At 39.6% G+C, this 13916-nt stretch overlaps 2 protein-coding genes across 2 annotated transcripts in view; both read left to right on the top strand.

The window, feature by feature from the left end:
• Nucleotides 1–13916, top strand: part of LOC116692455 (rho-related GTP-binding protein RhoA-C) — a 732216-nt gene that overhangs the window by 587726 nt on the left and 130574 nt on the right. The window lies entirely within an intron of this gene.
• Nucleotides 2898–13916, top strand: part of ngfa (nerve growth factor a (beta polypeptide)) — a gene marked incomplete at its 3' end in the record, with an annotated part of 26939 nt that continues 15920 nt past the window's right edge. The window contains 1 exon segment of the mRNA XM_032520765.1: nucleotides 2898–3071.

The following is a 13916-nucleotide window of genomic DNA, read 5'->3' as shown; positions in this document are numbered from 1 at the left end:
CTATAAGAAGATAGTAAAGCGTTTTCAGATGCCAATATTCTCTGGAATGTAATTAAGACATGGCAGTCATCAGGAACAGTGGAAGTTGAAGGAAGATCTGGAAGACCAAGAAAAATATCAGACAGAACAGCTCGCAGGATTGTTGAGAAAAGCAAGTCCAAACCCACGTTTGACGCACGATCATCCAGAAAAACCTGGGTGACCTGGAGTTTTGGTACACCATTCCACTATAAAGAGATACTCGTACAATAGTCTCATGGAAGAGTCATCAGAAGAAACCTTTCTATGTCCTACACAAAAATCCGGTTGAAGTTTGCAAAGAACCTATAGACAAGCCTGATGCATCGTGGAAACAAGTTCTGGGACCGATGAGGTTAAAATAGAACTTTTTGGCTGCAATGAGCAAAGGTACGTTTAGAGAGAAAGGGCACAGAATTTAATGAAAAGAACCTCTGTCAACACTGTTAAGCATGGGTGTTGATCATCATGCTTTGGGGTTGTATTGCAGCCAGTGGCACAGGGAACATTTCACGAGTAGAAGGAAAAATTGTGAAAGAAAGGATGGATTTTACAAATGGATAATGCACTCAAAATTCACGGTGGATTACATCAATAGGCGTAAACTGAAGGTTTTGCCATGGCCTTCACAATCTCCTGACCTCAACATACTGAAAATCTATGGATTGACCTTAAAGAGCAGTGCCCAGAAATCTCAAAGAACTAGAAGACTTTTGGAAGAACGAATGGAAAAGATACCTCAAACAAGAATTGAAAAACTCTTGGCTCCAAGCTGTGATATTTGCCAAAGGGGGCAGTACAAGGTATTAACTCTGCAGGGGGCCCAAACTTCTGCAGACGCCATTTTTTTGTTTTCTGTTATTTTGAAGGTGTAAATGATAGAAATAAAATCTAACTTTTTGTGACATATTTTACGAATTTCTAATCCTTCATTTGATGCCTTTTGGAGATTTTTCCATCTTTTCTTGGCTTCTTTATGCACATTAATAAAAACTTTTAATTGGGGTGACCAAACTTTCAAGCCCCACTGTATATAAACAACCTTTTACTATTCTCTGAAGGGCTCCATTTGTTTCAGGTACATATTGAAAGTATTTTTGTTTCGGTTTGTTTACATCATTCTCCGCCTCTGTCACACAAATAACCGGCGCTTCTAGTGACGCAACGATATTTCATTTTATGTCCGAAATCTTGTTTAGTCATTGGTTATATAGTTTACTATTTAATATATACTATTTTGTGAATAAGGGAACAGTTTCAAACAGTTTTTGATATGAAAAAAGGTTCAGAAACTTTCCGACCCTTGTCCTGAACCTACTGAGACAAAAACCTAGCCTAAGGTTAAGAAACCTGATCAATACTGCAGATTTTAAAATCAGGTCTCAGCCTGAAACAAGATCAAACTCATGCACAGGGATCCTCCAAAGAAGCCCTGCCGTCAAAATGCTTGAAATATGAGGATATTGGTGCACTCTTGACCTTCTCTCTATCCTCCCAGCACTAAATACCCACCCTCCTTAGCATTTCTCACCCTTAACCAACCGCAGAATGGGGTGCATGGTCAAAGTTCACTGTCCTGGGAGTTTCCCCTTTTAGGCTCAGGCTCGATAACGAGGGCCAAGGCCGTTTTGACAGTGACACAAGCTCACATGCATGCACGCAAGCACGCAGTAAATGTTGCACAGAGAGTCTTGCCAGCTTTAGGGAAATGCCCATTTAGGTTTGAACTCATTTGCAGGGGTCACAATTCTTGAGCAGAGACCCCTCTCAAATTGTCACCTGTGTTAATTCTTCCAGGGACCATTTGCACCCAATAAAGTTTTTTGTTAAAACAAAAACAGCAACTCATCCACAAAAGTAAAAGAATTTCTATTTTCCCAAGAGGACAAAGGGATGACACTGACACACAATCCTTTCTTTCTCTCTTTCATTTCTCTCACTTTTTTCCCCTCCTCTCTGTCTGTCTTTCGGAGCAGAAGGGTGGGATGTCTGTCTGCTCAGCGCCAGGGGCTCTGACAACGATACGGTTCAGGTCAGAGAGAAGCTGTGAAAGAGAGAACGCATAGAACCAGAAAAAGGGTTAGAAGGCAAGACGGAGAAACAGGGAAATAAAGATGCAGAAACAAGGAAGAAATGTCAGAGAGGGACTGTTGTGATACTGGAGCCTGGGGGCACTGCTGAATACAGGGTGTGGCTGATCTCTGCCCAGGGTGAGGGGATATCACAGTTGCATGGTTTGACTCCGGTTGGGTTGTTCCCATTTTCTCTCCATTTGACAAGTAGCAGAGATGAATTCCTGATTGCAACAGACCATCAAAGTTCTATTGTAACTCTATGAATTTCACTTGACTGTACACATTTTCAATGTTTGAATAGCATTTTTACGATATCAGGTTTTAGAAAATGGCAGTGTACCACATTTCTGAAATGGTCGAACAACGATATTGGTGGTTTTACCACACGATTGGCCGAGGCCCGTTGCACCAACAAGTCTATGTCCAAGGGTATCTACGTATGCCAAGCTAGAAATGACTCAGGTGTGAAAAAACAATGACAGTCTTGGAAAGCTTTCACTGGACAGGACCAACCCTGACTTCACTATTAGGTGACGTCAAGTCTTACAGGAAAAGTAGCTGAATCACCCCCGGGTAAAAGTTTATTTCCACCGATGTGCACAAAGGAGACAAATGAATGAAATGAATGAATGGAAGGAGAGGATGAATAACGGCAGCTAGGTGCAAATTATGAGCAGCTGTACTTTTTTTTTTGGTCCCAGAGCATGTGGAAAGGGTAGGCACTAGGACCTGCAGTCAGCCACATAGGAGGGAGGGAGCAGCTCCTCTTACTAAACTTTTAGAACAATCCATTTCCCAAAGAGTGTGGGAGGGAGACAGACAGAATTGGATGGCCCGAGACCTCAACTCACAGCTTTAAAAGCAGAAGCGGGATTTGGAGACTGGGATAATTCTGCCCCTGGCCTGGAGAGAGTGAGGTGGAATATAGCAGAGTTCATCTGGAAGTTTCACTCCTTAGGAAGACCAGAGAACAGGGTGGTGAGTTTTACCTTGTTTTTTAAGACTCTAATTAAACATGGTGTTAATGTGTTGGGTGTGTGTGCATATAGGACAAAGAAATAGAGAGGCTAAAGAGAGAAGAGTCTCTCTCAGAAGTTTTCTTCATACCTGTCATTAAGCGGAAGTGGAGATTGAGCTCAGCAGCAGCCAGTTAAGTCCTCTGTTGGGGGGAGAAAATTCTGGCTGACTACCACACACACACACACACACACACAAAGTTTAGTTGGGTGATAAATATTAAGTTTCAACAGGTTCAACACAACCAGGTATATACAGTTGGAGAGAGGGACTGGAAGAGGAGAGGGTGTAGAGAGAAGGAGAGAATAGAGGTGAGGATTAGAAAAAAAGGGGTTCTCAAAACTTCAATGGGGACCAGTTCACTGTTCTGAAAACTCCTGGGACATCAGGTTACCTTCATTCTTTCTTTCCCTCTCTCCACTTTTTGTATCTGTCTCTCTCTCTGCTCATGTTACACAACCCTTAAAAGGACTTGTAGATTCTGATGAGCTCCAATGTCCGACGTGAAGTATGTTTCTGAGGTTATCTTTATGTCTGGGTGGGGCCTTGTGCTTGTATTGGTGTACATCTGATCAATGTTTTACACTCCGATTTGTATATTTGTGTGTGTGTGTGTGTGTGTGTTGTGTGTGCGCTAAACACAGACCTCATGCCTGCCACTCCTACCAGGGAATTCCTTTTGGCTTTGACAGGGGAGGAATGTCACCGCGGACCAACATTTACATACACAAACAAACATACACTAAAGGCTACAACAGTACCCCATAAGTGCAGTCATTTGGTCCGCCACATTAGACCTGTTTAGTTATTTTCATGTATTTAATCTGATAAAAAGGGTGTAGGTGTTATTCCCAAATACAAAAGGACAAATCATATTTTATACACACACACACACACACACACACACACCACCACACACACACACACACACACACACACACACACACACACACACACACTCTACAGCATTGTGCGTACAATACGTCAGTGTTTGGATAAGAAAACTTAACAAAACCTTTTGTGTAGGCTATCGAGTAAAGCACTCTCAAGAGAAAGATGGCCCGTCCTGTACAAAAATAAATGTTCTAAATTGTTTACGAGCAGAGGGGAGTCAACTGTTTTCATCACCTCTCTGTTGGTCCACAGAGGAAGTGGAAAGAGAAAGCTGCAGCAGTCTGGCTATATATCTTACATGACATCTCAGATACTGTACTTTGTCCATGTGGTAAACACGGGATAATTCAGAGCACATTCTCTGTGTTATGTTCAACTGAAATCAAAGTGCATATATTTTTGTGGCCTCTTATAAATCAGCTTTATAAATTGTGCCAGTTGCTCAATTATAAGAAGAAAAATGATTAACCAAAAAGTGATAAAATTACATTTTATATTTGTTGGTCCCGTAAAGGCACCGCCTGGCTTTGTACATACACAAATAAGCCATCTATGTAGAAAGAGAATGTCCAATCAAAATGTTTTATTGTCAATAAGTCACTTGCACAACAGTCATTGTGATGTTACCCCCCACCCACCCACCCACCCCCTCCAACAATAGTTGTAATTGCGTACTGCCACTGGACAATACGCACCCAAGAGAGAAAATGACAGAGAGAGAGAGTGTTGTATGGTTGTGAGCTGATCAATGTTTTACACTCCGATTTGTATATTTGTGATTGTGTGTTGTGTGTGTGTGTTGTGTGTGTGTTGTGTGTGTTGTGTGTGTGTGTGTGTGTGTGTGTGTGTGTGTGTGTGTGTGTGTGTAATAGAGAGCTACTGTCCATAATGTTTCACTGAGGACACGGTCATATGTAAATTTGGCAGACTTTGCCCAACCCTAATTGCCACTGTTATGTTATTGTTGTGACAGTGACACTGACTGATAGTCAGATAGCAGCCACTGACAACAGACCACACATACAGTACACTGTGTCTACAAGCTGATACAGTAGATCTACCACATATACCTCGTCTCAAACATGGCAACAACAACAACCACCAAGACTACCATTTTGCAGGCTAGATAAGTAGGCAGTTTGTCAGCTTTAAACAGGTTAAAATATTTCTGCTGCATTATTAACCTTCTGTTAGCTTGTAATCTTGAGTTGAAGTCTGCTGGTTACAATGAGTCTTGGCTCCTTTGCTGGCTTTAGTTGCAATTTGCCCCCACCACCCCAATTCCATATTTATGTTAACAATACATTTATATTTTCATGATTTTTATGACAAAAAAGGCTAAATTGTTACTTTGGTTGTTGGTAAAAATGGAAATAGTCATCCTTTATGTATTCTGCAAACCCAGAAAAACACCCAATGACATGGTTAAAAACAGCTTAAGCCATATAAACTGGTGTGTGTATGGAGGGCAGATGACAGTGCTGTTTTCCCCTACAGACAAAGATGTCTGTGATTATTCATGACCCTATCAGGTTTCCCTTTGAAGCTGAATTACAGCTTTCCCTATGTTAGCACCTGTGTGTGTGTGTGTGTGTGTGTGTGTGTGTTATTTACTCTTTGTTGCTGTTCATATGTATGTTTGTTCTTATGCTTTGGCAACACAGATGTATTTTTTGTCATGCCAATGAAGCAAACAAATTAAAGAGAGAGAGAGAGAGAGAGAGAGAGAGAGAGAGAGAGAGAGAGAGAGAGAGAGAGAGACTTACTATGGAATAAATATTGAACTAACTGAATTGTTACTAGTAATGCATTAGTTTACAGCACAAACATAATAGTGGGTTAACTTGAACCAGTAACTAATAATCCAACGATAATTTTAAAAATAACAACCCATTAGTATTGGGTACAGTTAAACCAATACTGCATCAATGGACCTTGTGGTTGTTGTGCTTGTAGCTGAGTTTTACCTGAAACAGCTCAATTCAGTCATGAATGAGGAAAGACAGATGGCATACATTTTAAAACGAGATATTACGTTTAGAGGATATGTACATTAATATTCTTATCAATTCATCTTATTGGATACAGCCTGACGGGTTTGCCCTATAGGTTGACTGCTGTAGCCTTTTGGGTGGGGGTGGGGGTGTCTGATACCACCGCACCAAATTTCGTTCTAAACGTAAAACTTTAAAAGTTTCTTTAAATATTGTAGTTACTTTCGAAATCCACATGAACCTCGCTTCACGTCGGCATAAATGTCACCTTTAAAAAGTGGCTCACGTGTTGAATCCTTACAAGCAATGTAGCATTTAAAATAGCGCCGTACAATTAATTCAACCGCAATTGCATTATCATTCTGTGCGATTATATAACCACATTACATAACCACAAAAACTGTGCGATTTAAATAAACAAAAATGTGTTGTGTGCGTGACACTCAAGTCTCTGTGTGCACTGCAGTCTCCACGTTGTAACACACTTCACCGACAGTATTAACAACAGATGAAGCCTGTCTTAAAAAGCTTGTTATTTTATTGTTCACCGTTAACTAACTTTACATCGTCTTTGCTGTCTCTTTTTCCTCTCGCTTTTCCCTCGCACAGCCACTCTGACACCGCTCACTGTCGTTCTCCTTGTTGGCTGTCACTGCCCGATGTGAGTCGAGTGCAGATGGGAGTCAGGCATGCGTCACTTTGCGACAAGTAGCCTACAAGATGCTAACGAGAGACTTCTGTATTGTCAATACCGTAAAAATGGACCTACTTAACAAAAGTTTGTTCACTGCTGGCTACAAGCTACAAATCAAAAACAACAAAGGCTGTCACTTGAATGGCGTTTTGAGCTAAATGTTGGCAATCAAAATCAGCAAAATCATAGATGGATAAAAAAATAAATTTGAAATTATTTCCATCTTCTGGTATTGTTTGTAATGAGATTATATTATTATTGTATGGTTTTCACAAATTTCAATATGACACATTATGCTGTAAACCGTTTAAATCTGAGCATGCGCGCCTCAAATCTGCACGTGACTCACATCAGGCAGAGACACTGACTTCAGCCCTCAAACACATTCAGTTGCTTGCCATTTTTGCTCTGACTAATGCCAGATTTATGGTTCTGCATTTAATCTGCTCTCTGAATTACGGTACCCCATGGGTGTATTAAGCACTACTCTCATAATGGCCACAAAAGGTGACCAGTCAGTCTGTACAGGCAGTAGCGCACACGTCGTGCATGTCGTGTATGGAGTATAAGAAGTGTAGAGGGGTTCAGAGCATGCAGACTTTAAGAAGAGGTTGTACAAAGAATATTTTGTAACTTGATCACTAGTTATTATATTACACCCAGTTTGAATGGCATTGTTTATAAGCACATTTGAAAAAATTTTGTTTTAATAAGAATGTATTTTTCTTATTTATTCTAATTCATTTGTACTGTTTGCAAAGCAAAAATGGCTATTTTGAAAATATTTGTTATCCCATTTTGTACAATATTAAGTTATTTAAAAATAACAGTTTCCTCCTTGATAATCGAGCAAGTAGACTCATGATTCCATTATATCGCAATCACAGTATTGTAAATTGCAATTTGACTTGTTTCCCAAATTGTGCAGGCCTAATTTAAAAGGCTGTTTTTTTTATTTTAATAGAGTACGGCGCAGTGCTCACTTCACATAAAAACGCTACACAACATCCCTTCCAACTACCTTCACGGAGAACAACGAGGACAAAGCAGCATCACCGATCTGTTTTAACAGCACACTCTCTGGTCTAGCTCAGCCAAAAACACAGAATCCATCAGCGCTGTGGAGATAGGTCTGGCAATGCGGGACTACCGGTAGGCTAACTTCACTTCACCTGTTCAAGTATAAATAAGACAGTTGTGCTATTCAGTGACTCACGGCAGTTCATGGCAGTGCGCAGCTGGAGAATGAACACAGGGGAAACACATTGGAAATTTGGCGTTATTTTTGGCACACATTTTTTTTATTTCTGGTCTGGTGGGGTTTACCAATGGCCTGGCGGCCCGCCAGATGGAGGCTTTGCCCTCTACTCATTACGCAGCATCTCGGGATATTGTGCACTTCAATTCTAACATTTTATCTCAGTTCTTGACATGTATTTTCATAGGTGTATGGGCAGTAACGCATTGATTAATATACTGTAATCCCACCCCTTTGTCATTTATCTGAAAATATTTAAAAAATACAAACATAGAAGTTGTACGAATTTCAAGATGAACTTGGATTTAAAGTTTTTGTTTGGTACTCTCCAGTGTGGAGACGTGACATAATACCATCAACAGACATGCAAATGAATGAAATTTTACTCACTCAGTTTAAGACAGAAAGAAGAAGATCCACCCCCTAAACGCACAAAGGATAAGATGGTTTGGGCTGTAGACTGCAGAGTGTTGTATAGGACACCTGGGAAGGGGAGAGGCTCTGACAGCACACCTGGAGTGTCAATTTATGGCTGTGGCTATTTAACTTAAAGGGCCTAAAATCATCAACACTAACCATCAAAGTCAGACTGCTCCAATTTGAATGCTCCTGTAATGTATTTCCTTTAACCTAAACAGAACCCAAGGTATAACACAAACATTGTCGTTCTTGCAACTCTTATTGCACTGATTTTGTGTGCTGAAGTGCAATAATGAGCCTCATTCTCAAATCTGTGCTTAAACTGTGCATACGAACGTTAACATTCAAATCCAGGATTCATCAGTATTTTCTTACCTGAATTTGTTCATACTCGGCGAACAAATTTAGAACCGTCTTAGACCCTGCATACGCACAAATTAATGCATTCATGGAGCTAAAGAAATAGACCGGCCAGTACATTTGTTTCAGTCATTGGCAGATAGACCAAAATGTTTATTTTTGACCTTCGTTGGTTTTAACTACAGTTTAACCATTAATGCAGTGTAAAGCAGCCCAATACAGACTGTTTTGGTGTATGGTGCAGTAACAATTGGAATTATGTGACGTGTTTTCATAGTCATTGATAGTCGTTAAATTAAATTATTAATGTCATGGAGAAAGTGTTCTTTAGTACTTCACTGTGCCAAACATTTGTTCCAGGCCAAAAGAATGCTTCTCGTTACCAACACGCCACCAGACTTAGTTTGACACAAGTACTAATAGTGTTGTTAAAATATCTGGGACAGCGCCAGCTGGCAACAAAAAAAAAACTAATTAAGGGTTTGTTTAAACAGAAAAATGATCTCTGATGTCTTACCAGGTTGCAGAAGCTCGAGGCAGACTTATCCCAATCTTCTTCCAGTCTTCTCCCAGTCAGACACAGTGGTTAGTGGCCTGTAGCCCCATTAGTGAAGATTACTGTTTATATGAACACTTGTTCTCAGTTAAAATTCTTGACAATTTAATTTATAATCAAGCGTTACTTGCTCTTAGACAGTACCTTTCCTTCCCTGCCTCTATCTACAGTACCTTCCTGTCAGTTTCAGCAACATTAATTCTTAAAGCAATTTAAGTTGCAAATTAGACAAAAATATAACAATGTGAAATTAGCTTGATTGACAAAGCATCTTTTCAAACTTGACAGACATTTTTTTGTTTTCTTTTATCTTGCGCTATTTTACACTTTAAATCAGTGCAATGAGAACAAAACTCTCAAATCTCTCTATCTCTGTGAGAAATAGGTAATGTTTGAACATCCAGAACAAAGCATTCCTGTTTGGGGTCAAAATGAGAGGATGATAATTCATGGGTAAAAAAAAATAAACGCAGGCCCTACTTTGGTTATCTTTTTGGTCACTGCAGCTGCGGTCTGGCACAGGTCAGTGCACAGACTAGGCTTAGAACATCTGGTCTAAAGTGAACCAGCTGAAGTGTTCCGTCTGAAATCAGTGGGAGAGGTCAGAGGTCAGCCGCGGGGGTTACGTCTGTGTTTGTGGAGGAAAACGGATCTGGAGGTCACGACAGGTCAGTAGCCTGACCCATGTGGCACAGGGAGGAGAGTAGAACATACAGAAAGGTGACATCACCTCCAGTTACATTCTGCGGTAATTCTTGTTGACGTTCGCTTTACAAACAACTTCTCACAATGTTTGGGAGGAAATGTATTCAACAGAAATCACAGCTAACGTTGTTTGACATTTGTAACTTAACTGGATTTAGACATAATTGTTGTCAGACATAAGCAGATTGTTTCATCCCAGCACCTTTACCCCCCCCCCCCCCCCCCCCCCCCCCCATGAGGACCTGTTGTTTTTTTTAGCATTGTACAAAAATCAAGAATAATACTCTCCTGTGTTTTGACTTGTGTATACATTAAAACTGAATCCAGGACTGCTAATGCAAGTCAGTCTTTGTGTTGATTTCCACAGGTGCTCCATCAAAGGGTTATGTATTTCTGTTTCTGTGTCTGCTCACATGTGCGTGTGTGCAGTTTATACACTTTCAGTGTGCGGACACGCCTGCTCATTTCACATTAAATGCCTCTATGACTTTCAGTTATTGCTCCCTGTCCTTTCATGCATGTGCACACACAGTAGCTGATAAATCACCAAATTACCAGGGCTGTTCTTACAGCTAGAATAACAGTGTTGTGGTCTTAATCTGTTGACTCAGTGCACGTCTGGTGCTTTGAATCATTTCACCACAACCCCTTTTTATGTGTGTGTACATTTGGATTGAAGTGATGACACCGTCTTACTCTCGCTTTCCTTCCCCTTTATCCTGATTGGTCGGTTGACTATAGCTTGTCCAGACATGAATCGCTCCTTCGTTGCCAACAACAGAACACTTTTGAAATATTCCAATTCAGCCCAGAACCCCATATAACATGGAATTAGCATTTGCTATCAAATGTTTCGTTATAAATGTTTTTCAGCCATACACTAATCTGTTGTAGAGAGAGAGAGATCAGGTTTACTGCAAAGAAAAGTAATAGATATAAATAAAACCGCACCAGCATTGCAGTATGGAAGCAAATAAGACACAGAAGTCTTTAAACTTTAACAGCCACTGAATACTTAATTTTGAAAAACATATCTGAATTGATTTGTCCTGAATTCTTCTTAGAAATTTAAATATGAACATTCTGAATTTCGATAATTGTTTTTCCCAAACGATGACAAATTCAAAAAAAAAAAAAAAAATAGATTTAGGTCGATCAAATTTGATTGCTCAAATTCAGATCGAAAAATACAAGTTAAATATTAACACAGTAACATCCGGGCTACCTAGGAACATCTGGCCTATCAGAGCACGGCCTGTCTGTCATGTGATACAACATACATACATACATACATACATACATACATACATACATACTTGAGCCCTGAGTTTGATTGTACATAAACAACAACAACCACCACCACCACCACCACCACCACCTTACCAGAGAGCCTTCGTTTACCTGACAGCTATCTTTACAGGTTCAATATCCGTGCCGATTTCTTGGATCACCTGACAGACAGGCTGTGCTCTGATAGGCCAGAGGTCGGTTCGATTGCGTGCAGGCTCAATTGCTTCTCCTATCCTGGGTAGCCCGGATGTTACTGTGTGAATTTTTTTATATGAATTTGAGCAATCAAATTCGATCAACCTAAATCTAATTTACCTGAAATTCTGTAATTTTTTTTCGTATCTTAATTTGTGCGCATTGAAAAATATTCATCAAAATTCTGGTTTTTAAACTGGAAAAATCAAGAATGTTCATATTTAAATTTCAAAGAGGTGAATTCAGAACAAATAAATTCAGATACATGTTTTTCAAAATAAACTATTTCAACATTAAGTATTCAGTGGCTGTTAAAGTTCAAAGACCTAGTGTATGTCTCTTATTTGCTTTCATATTGAAGGTTTGAACATGTGTATCAGCAATGTGCATGTGTGTACGTGTATATGTATACGCTTGTTTGTATTGGATACTAATCACACACAGAGAGACACACACACACACACACACACACACACACACACACACACACACACACACCTTAGCCCCAAGGATACAAGTGAAGCAACTTATTATGCACGTATTTGGATTATGCCGATTTGGTAATGTGCGGAATGCAGGAGAACGAGCCACTTGCTAGTCATAACAGATTGGTCTCCAACACAATGAGGAGAAATTAATAAGGCGTCATTCTTTTTAGTCAGACTGGATCCCAAAAACAACAGAAGCGCAAAGCCTCTTTACAAGCTGTTTTCTCCACCTCTGTCTTCAAACAACCTTGTTTTGTCTGTCATCAAGTTTTGTTAAGTTTTTAAGTCAAAACCCAAGGATTAATGATGTATCATGAGGAGTTTTGGGGAGGATGACGCTGTTGAAGCCATTTCTCTCTGCTGGATTCTTTGTTAGCCCATGCATCAAACTCCAAATATGAATTAATCCAAAACTCTGCTGCAGATCACATACGCACACACACAAACACACATGCTGGAAAAGTAGCCACTCTCTCACCATAACTCTACTTGCATACTGAACATGGCATGCTGCTAACAGACAGAGGATGGGCCTGGGAGGTCCCACGCAGACAGGTGGTTGACATCAGCTAGAGAGGGAAAGAGGGGGAGGGAGGAGAGGGAGATTTAGACTGTGGGAGATAGGAAGGCAGAGAGACAACGAAGCAGAGAGAGTGAGAGATGACAGAATGATGTGCAGACCACACAGAATAGAGAATGGCCAAGTAGTGAAAGATTGTTCTCAAAGAAAAGCTGGGAGTGACGACAATATCACATTTTTTAGACTCTTCAGAGGATTTAGTCCAGTCCTGTGACATCTATGACAGTACAACAAAGAGGGTTGTTTCTGTTTTGTATGATAAAAAGAACACAACGAATACTAGTTCGTTGTGTTCTTTTTATTTTATTTTTTTTTTTTAAATCAAGGTTCATGCTTTAGTTTAACTCTGAAATGTTGATTGAGAGCACCTGAGCTGAGACAAGAGATGTGACGTTAATCCTTTACCGTTTGTTTTTGATGATTGTGAACTGTAAAGTGCTAACATGCTCATAATGTGAGCTGGTCAAAATGTCAGCGCATTGAGATATGTTGGGGTGGAATGTGTTAAGAACCTTTCATGGTCCAAGGCTTCTTCAGAGAGAAACTTTTTGAATTTATTACCTCAACACAATGTATCCAAATGGCTTAAAGGAAGAATTTGATATGAGGCCTTTTCTGTAATGTCCTTTCATGTGATATTGTGTGTGGGATTGGTCTAATGTGACAAACAGGGTCAATGTAGGATAATGAAGCACATAATGTTATTTTGTAAGTTGGTGTTTTCGCCTTTTTTTTCTCAAATTTTTCTTCATTGCGTGCACATTGTGGAAATATTTGTGTATACTGTATGTAATTTTTTCACCAATGGTTTTATGTGGTGACTATGACAAAGGTGGTACTTAGGCCCATCGAGGCATGTGTACTTAGTTTAAACGAGCTGAGCTGACACAGGATCAGCTGACCACGTCTGTGCCCTATGTCCGCTTGAGCCACTAATCTCAGATTTTTTTAGGTAGCACTTTATATATATATATTATACACCACAACATTAATAACATGGTATAAGTGGGGTAACAGTGATATTAAAGAGGTAATATACAGGGAATAACTTGTAATTACCAAAGTAATAACCAGGTAATACATCACAGTAATAAGATGTAATACTGGAGTAATAAGGTGATAAGGTAACAGATGTAATAACATGCAATTACCAAGGTAATAACTAGGAATGGGTTTGATGATAAACCTTATGTTTATCTGGGTAGTGGTAATAGTTATATTAATATTGTAATAACATGTTAATAATGGTGTAATATATGTCTACAGTATTATAGGCTGCTATCAACGTAATACCTTCCGAGTCAGATAAAATTTCTTGGAATTTAAAATTGTAATTATATTATAATGCTGAAATGTATCCACCCTTTATGTT

Source organism: Etheostoma spectabile, chromosome 7 (assembly GCF_008692095.1).
Source record: "Etheostoma spectabile isolate EspeVRDwgs_2016 chromosome 7, UIUC_Espe_1.0, whole genome shotgun sequence".
NCBI lineage: Eukaryota > Metazoa > Chordata > Actinopteri > Perciformes > Percidae > Etheostoma > Etheostoma spectabile.
This window is presented reverse-complemented; position numbering and strand designations above follow the sequence as displayed.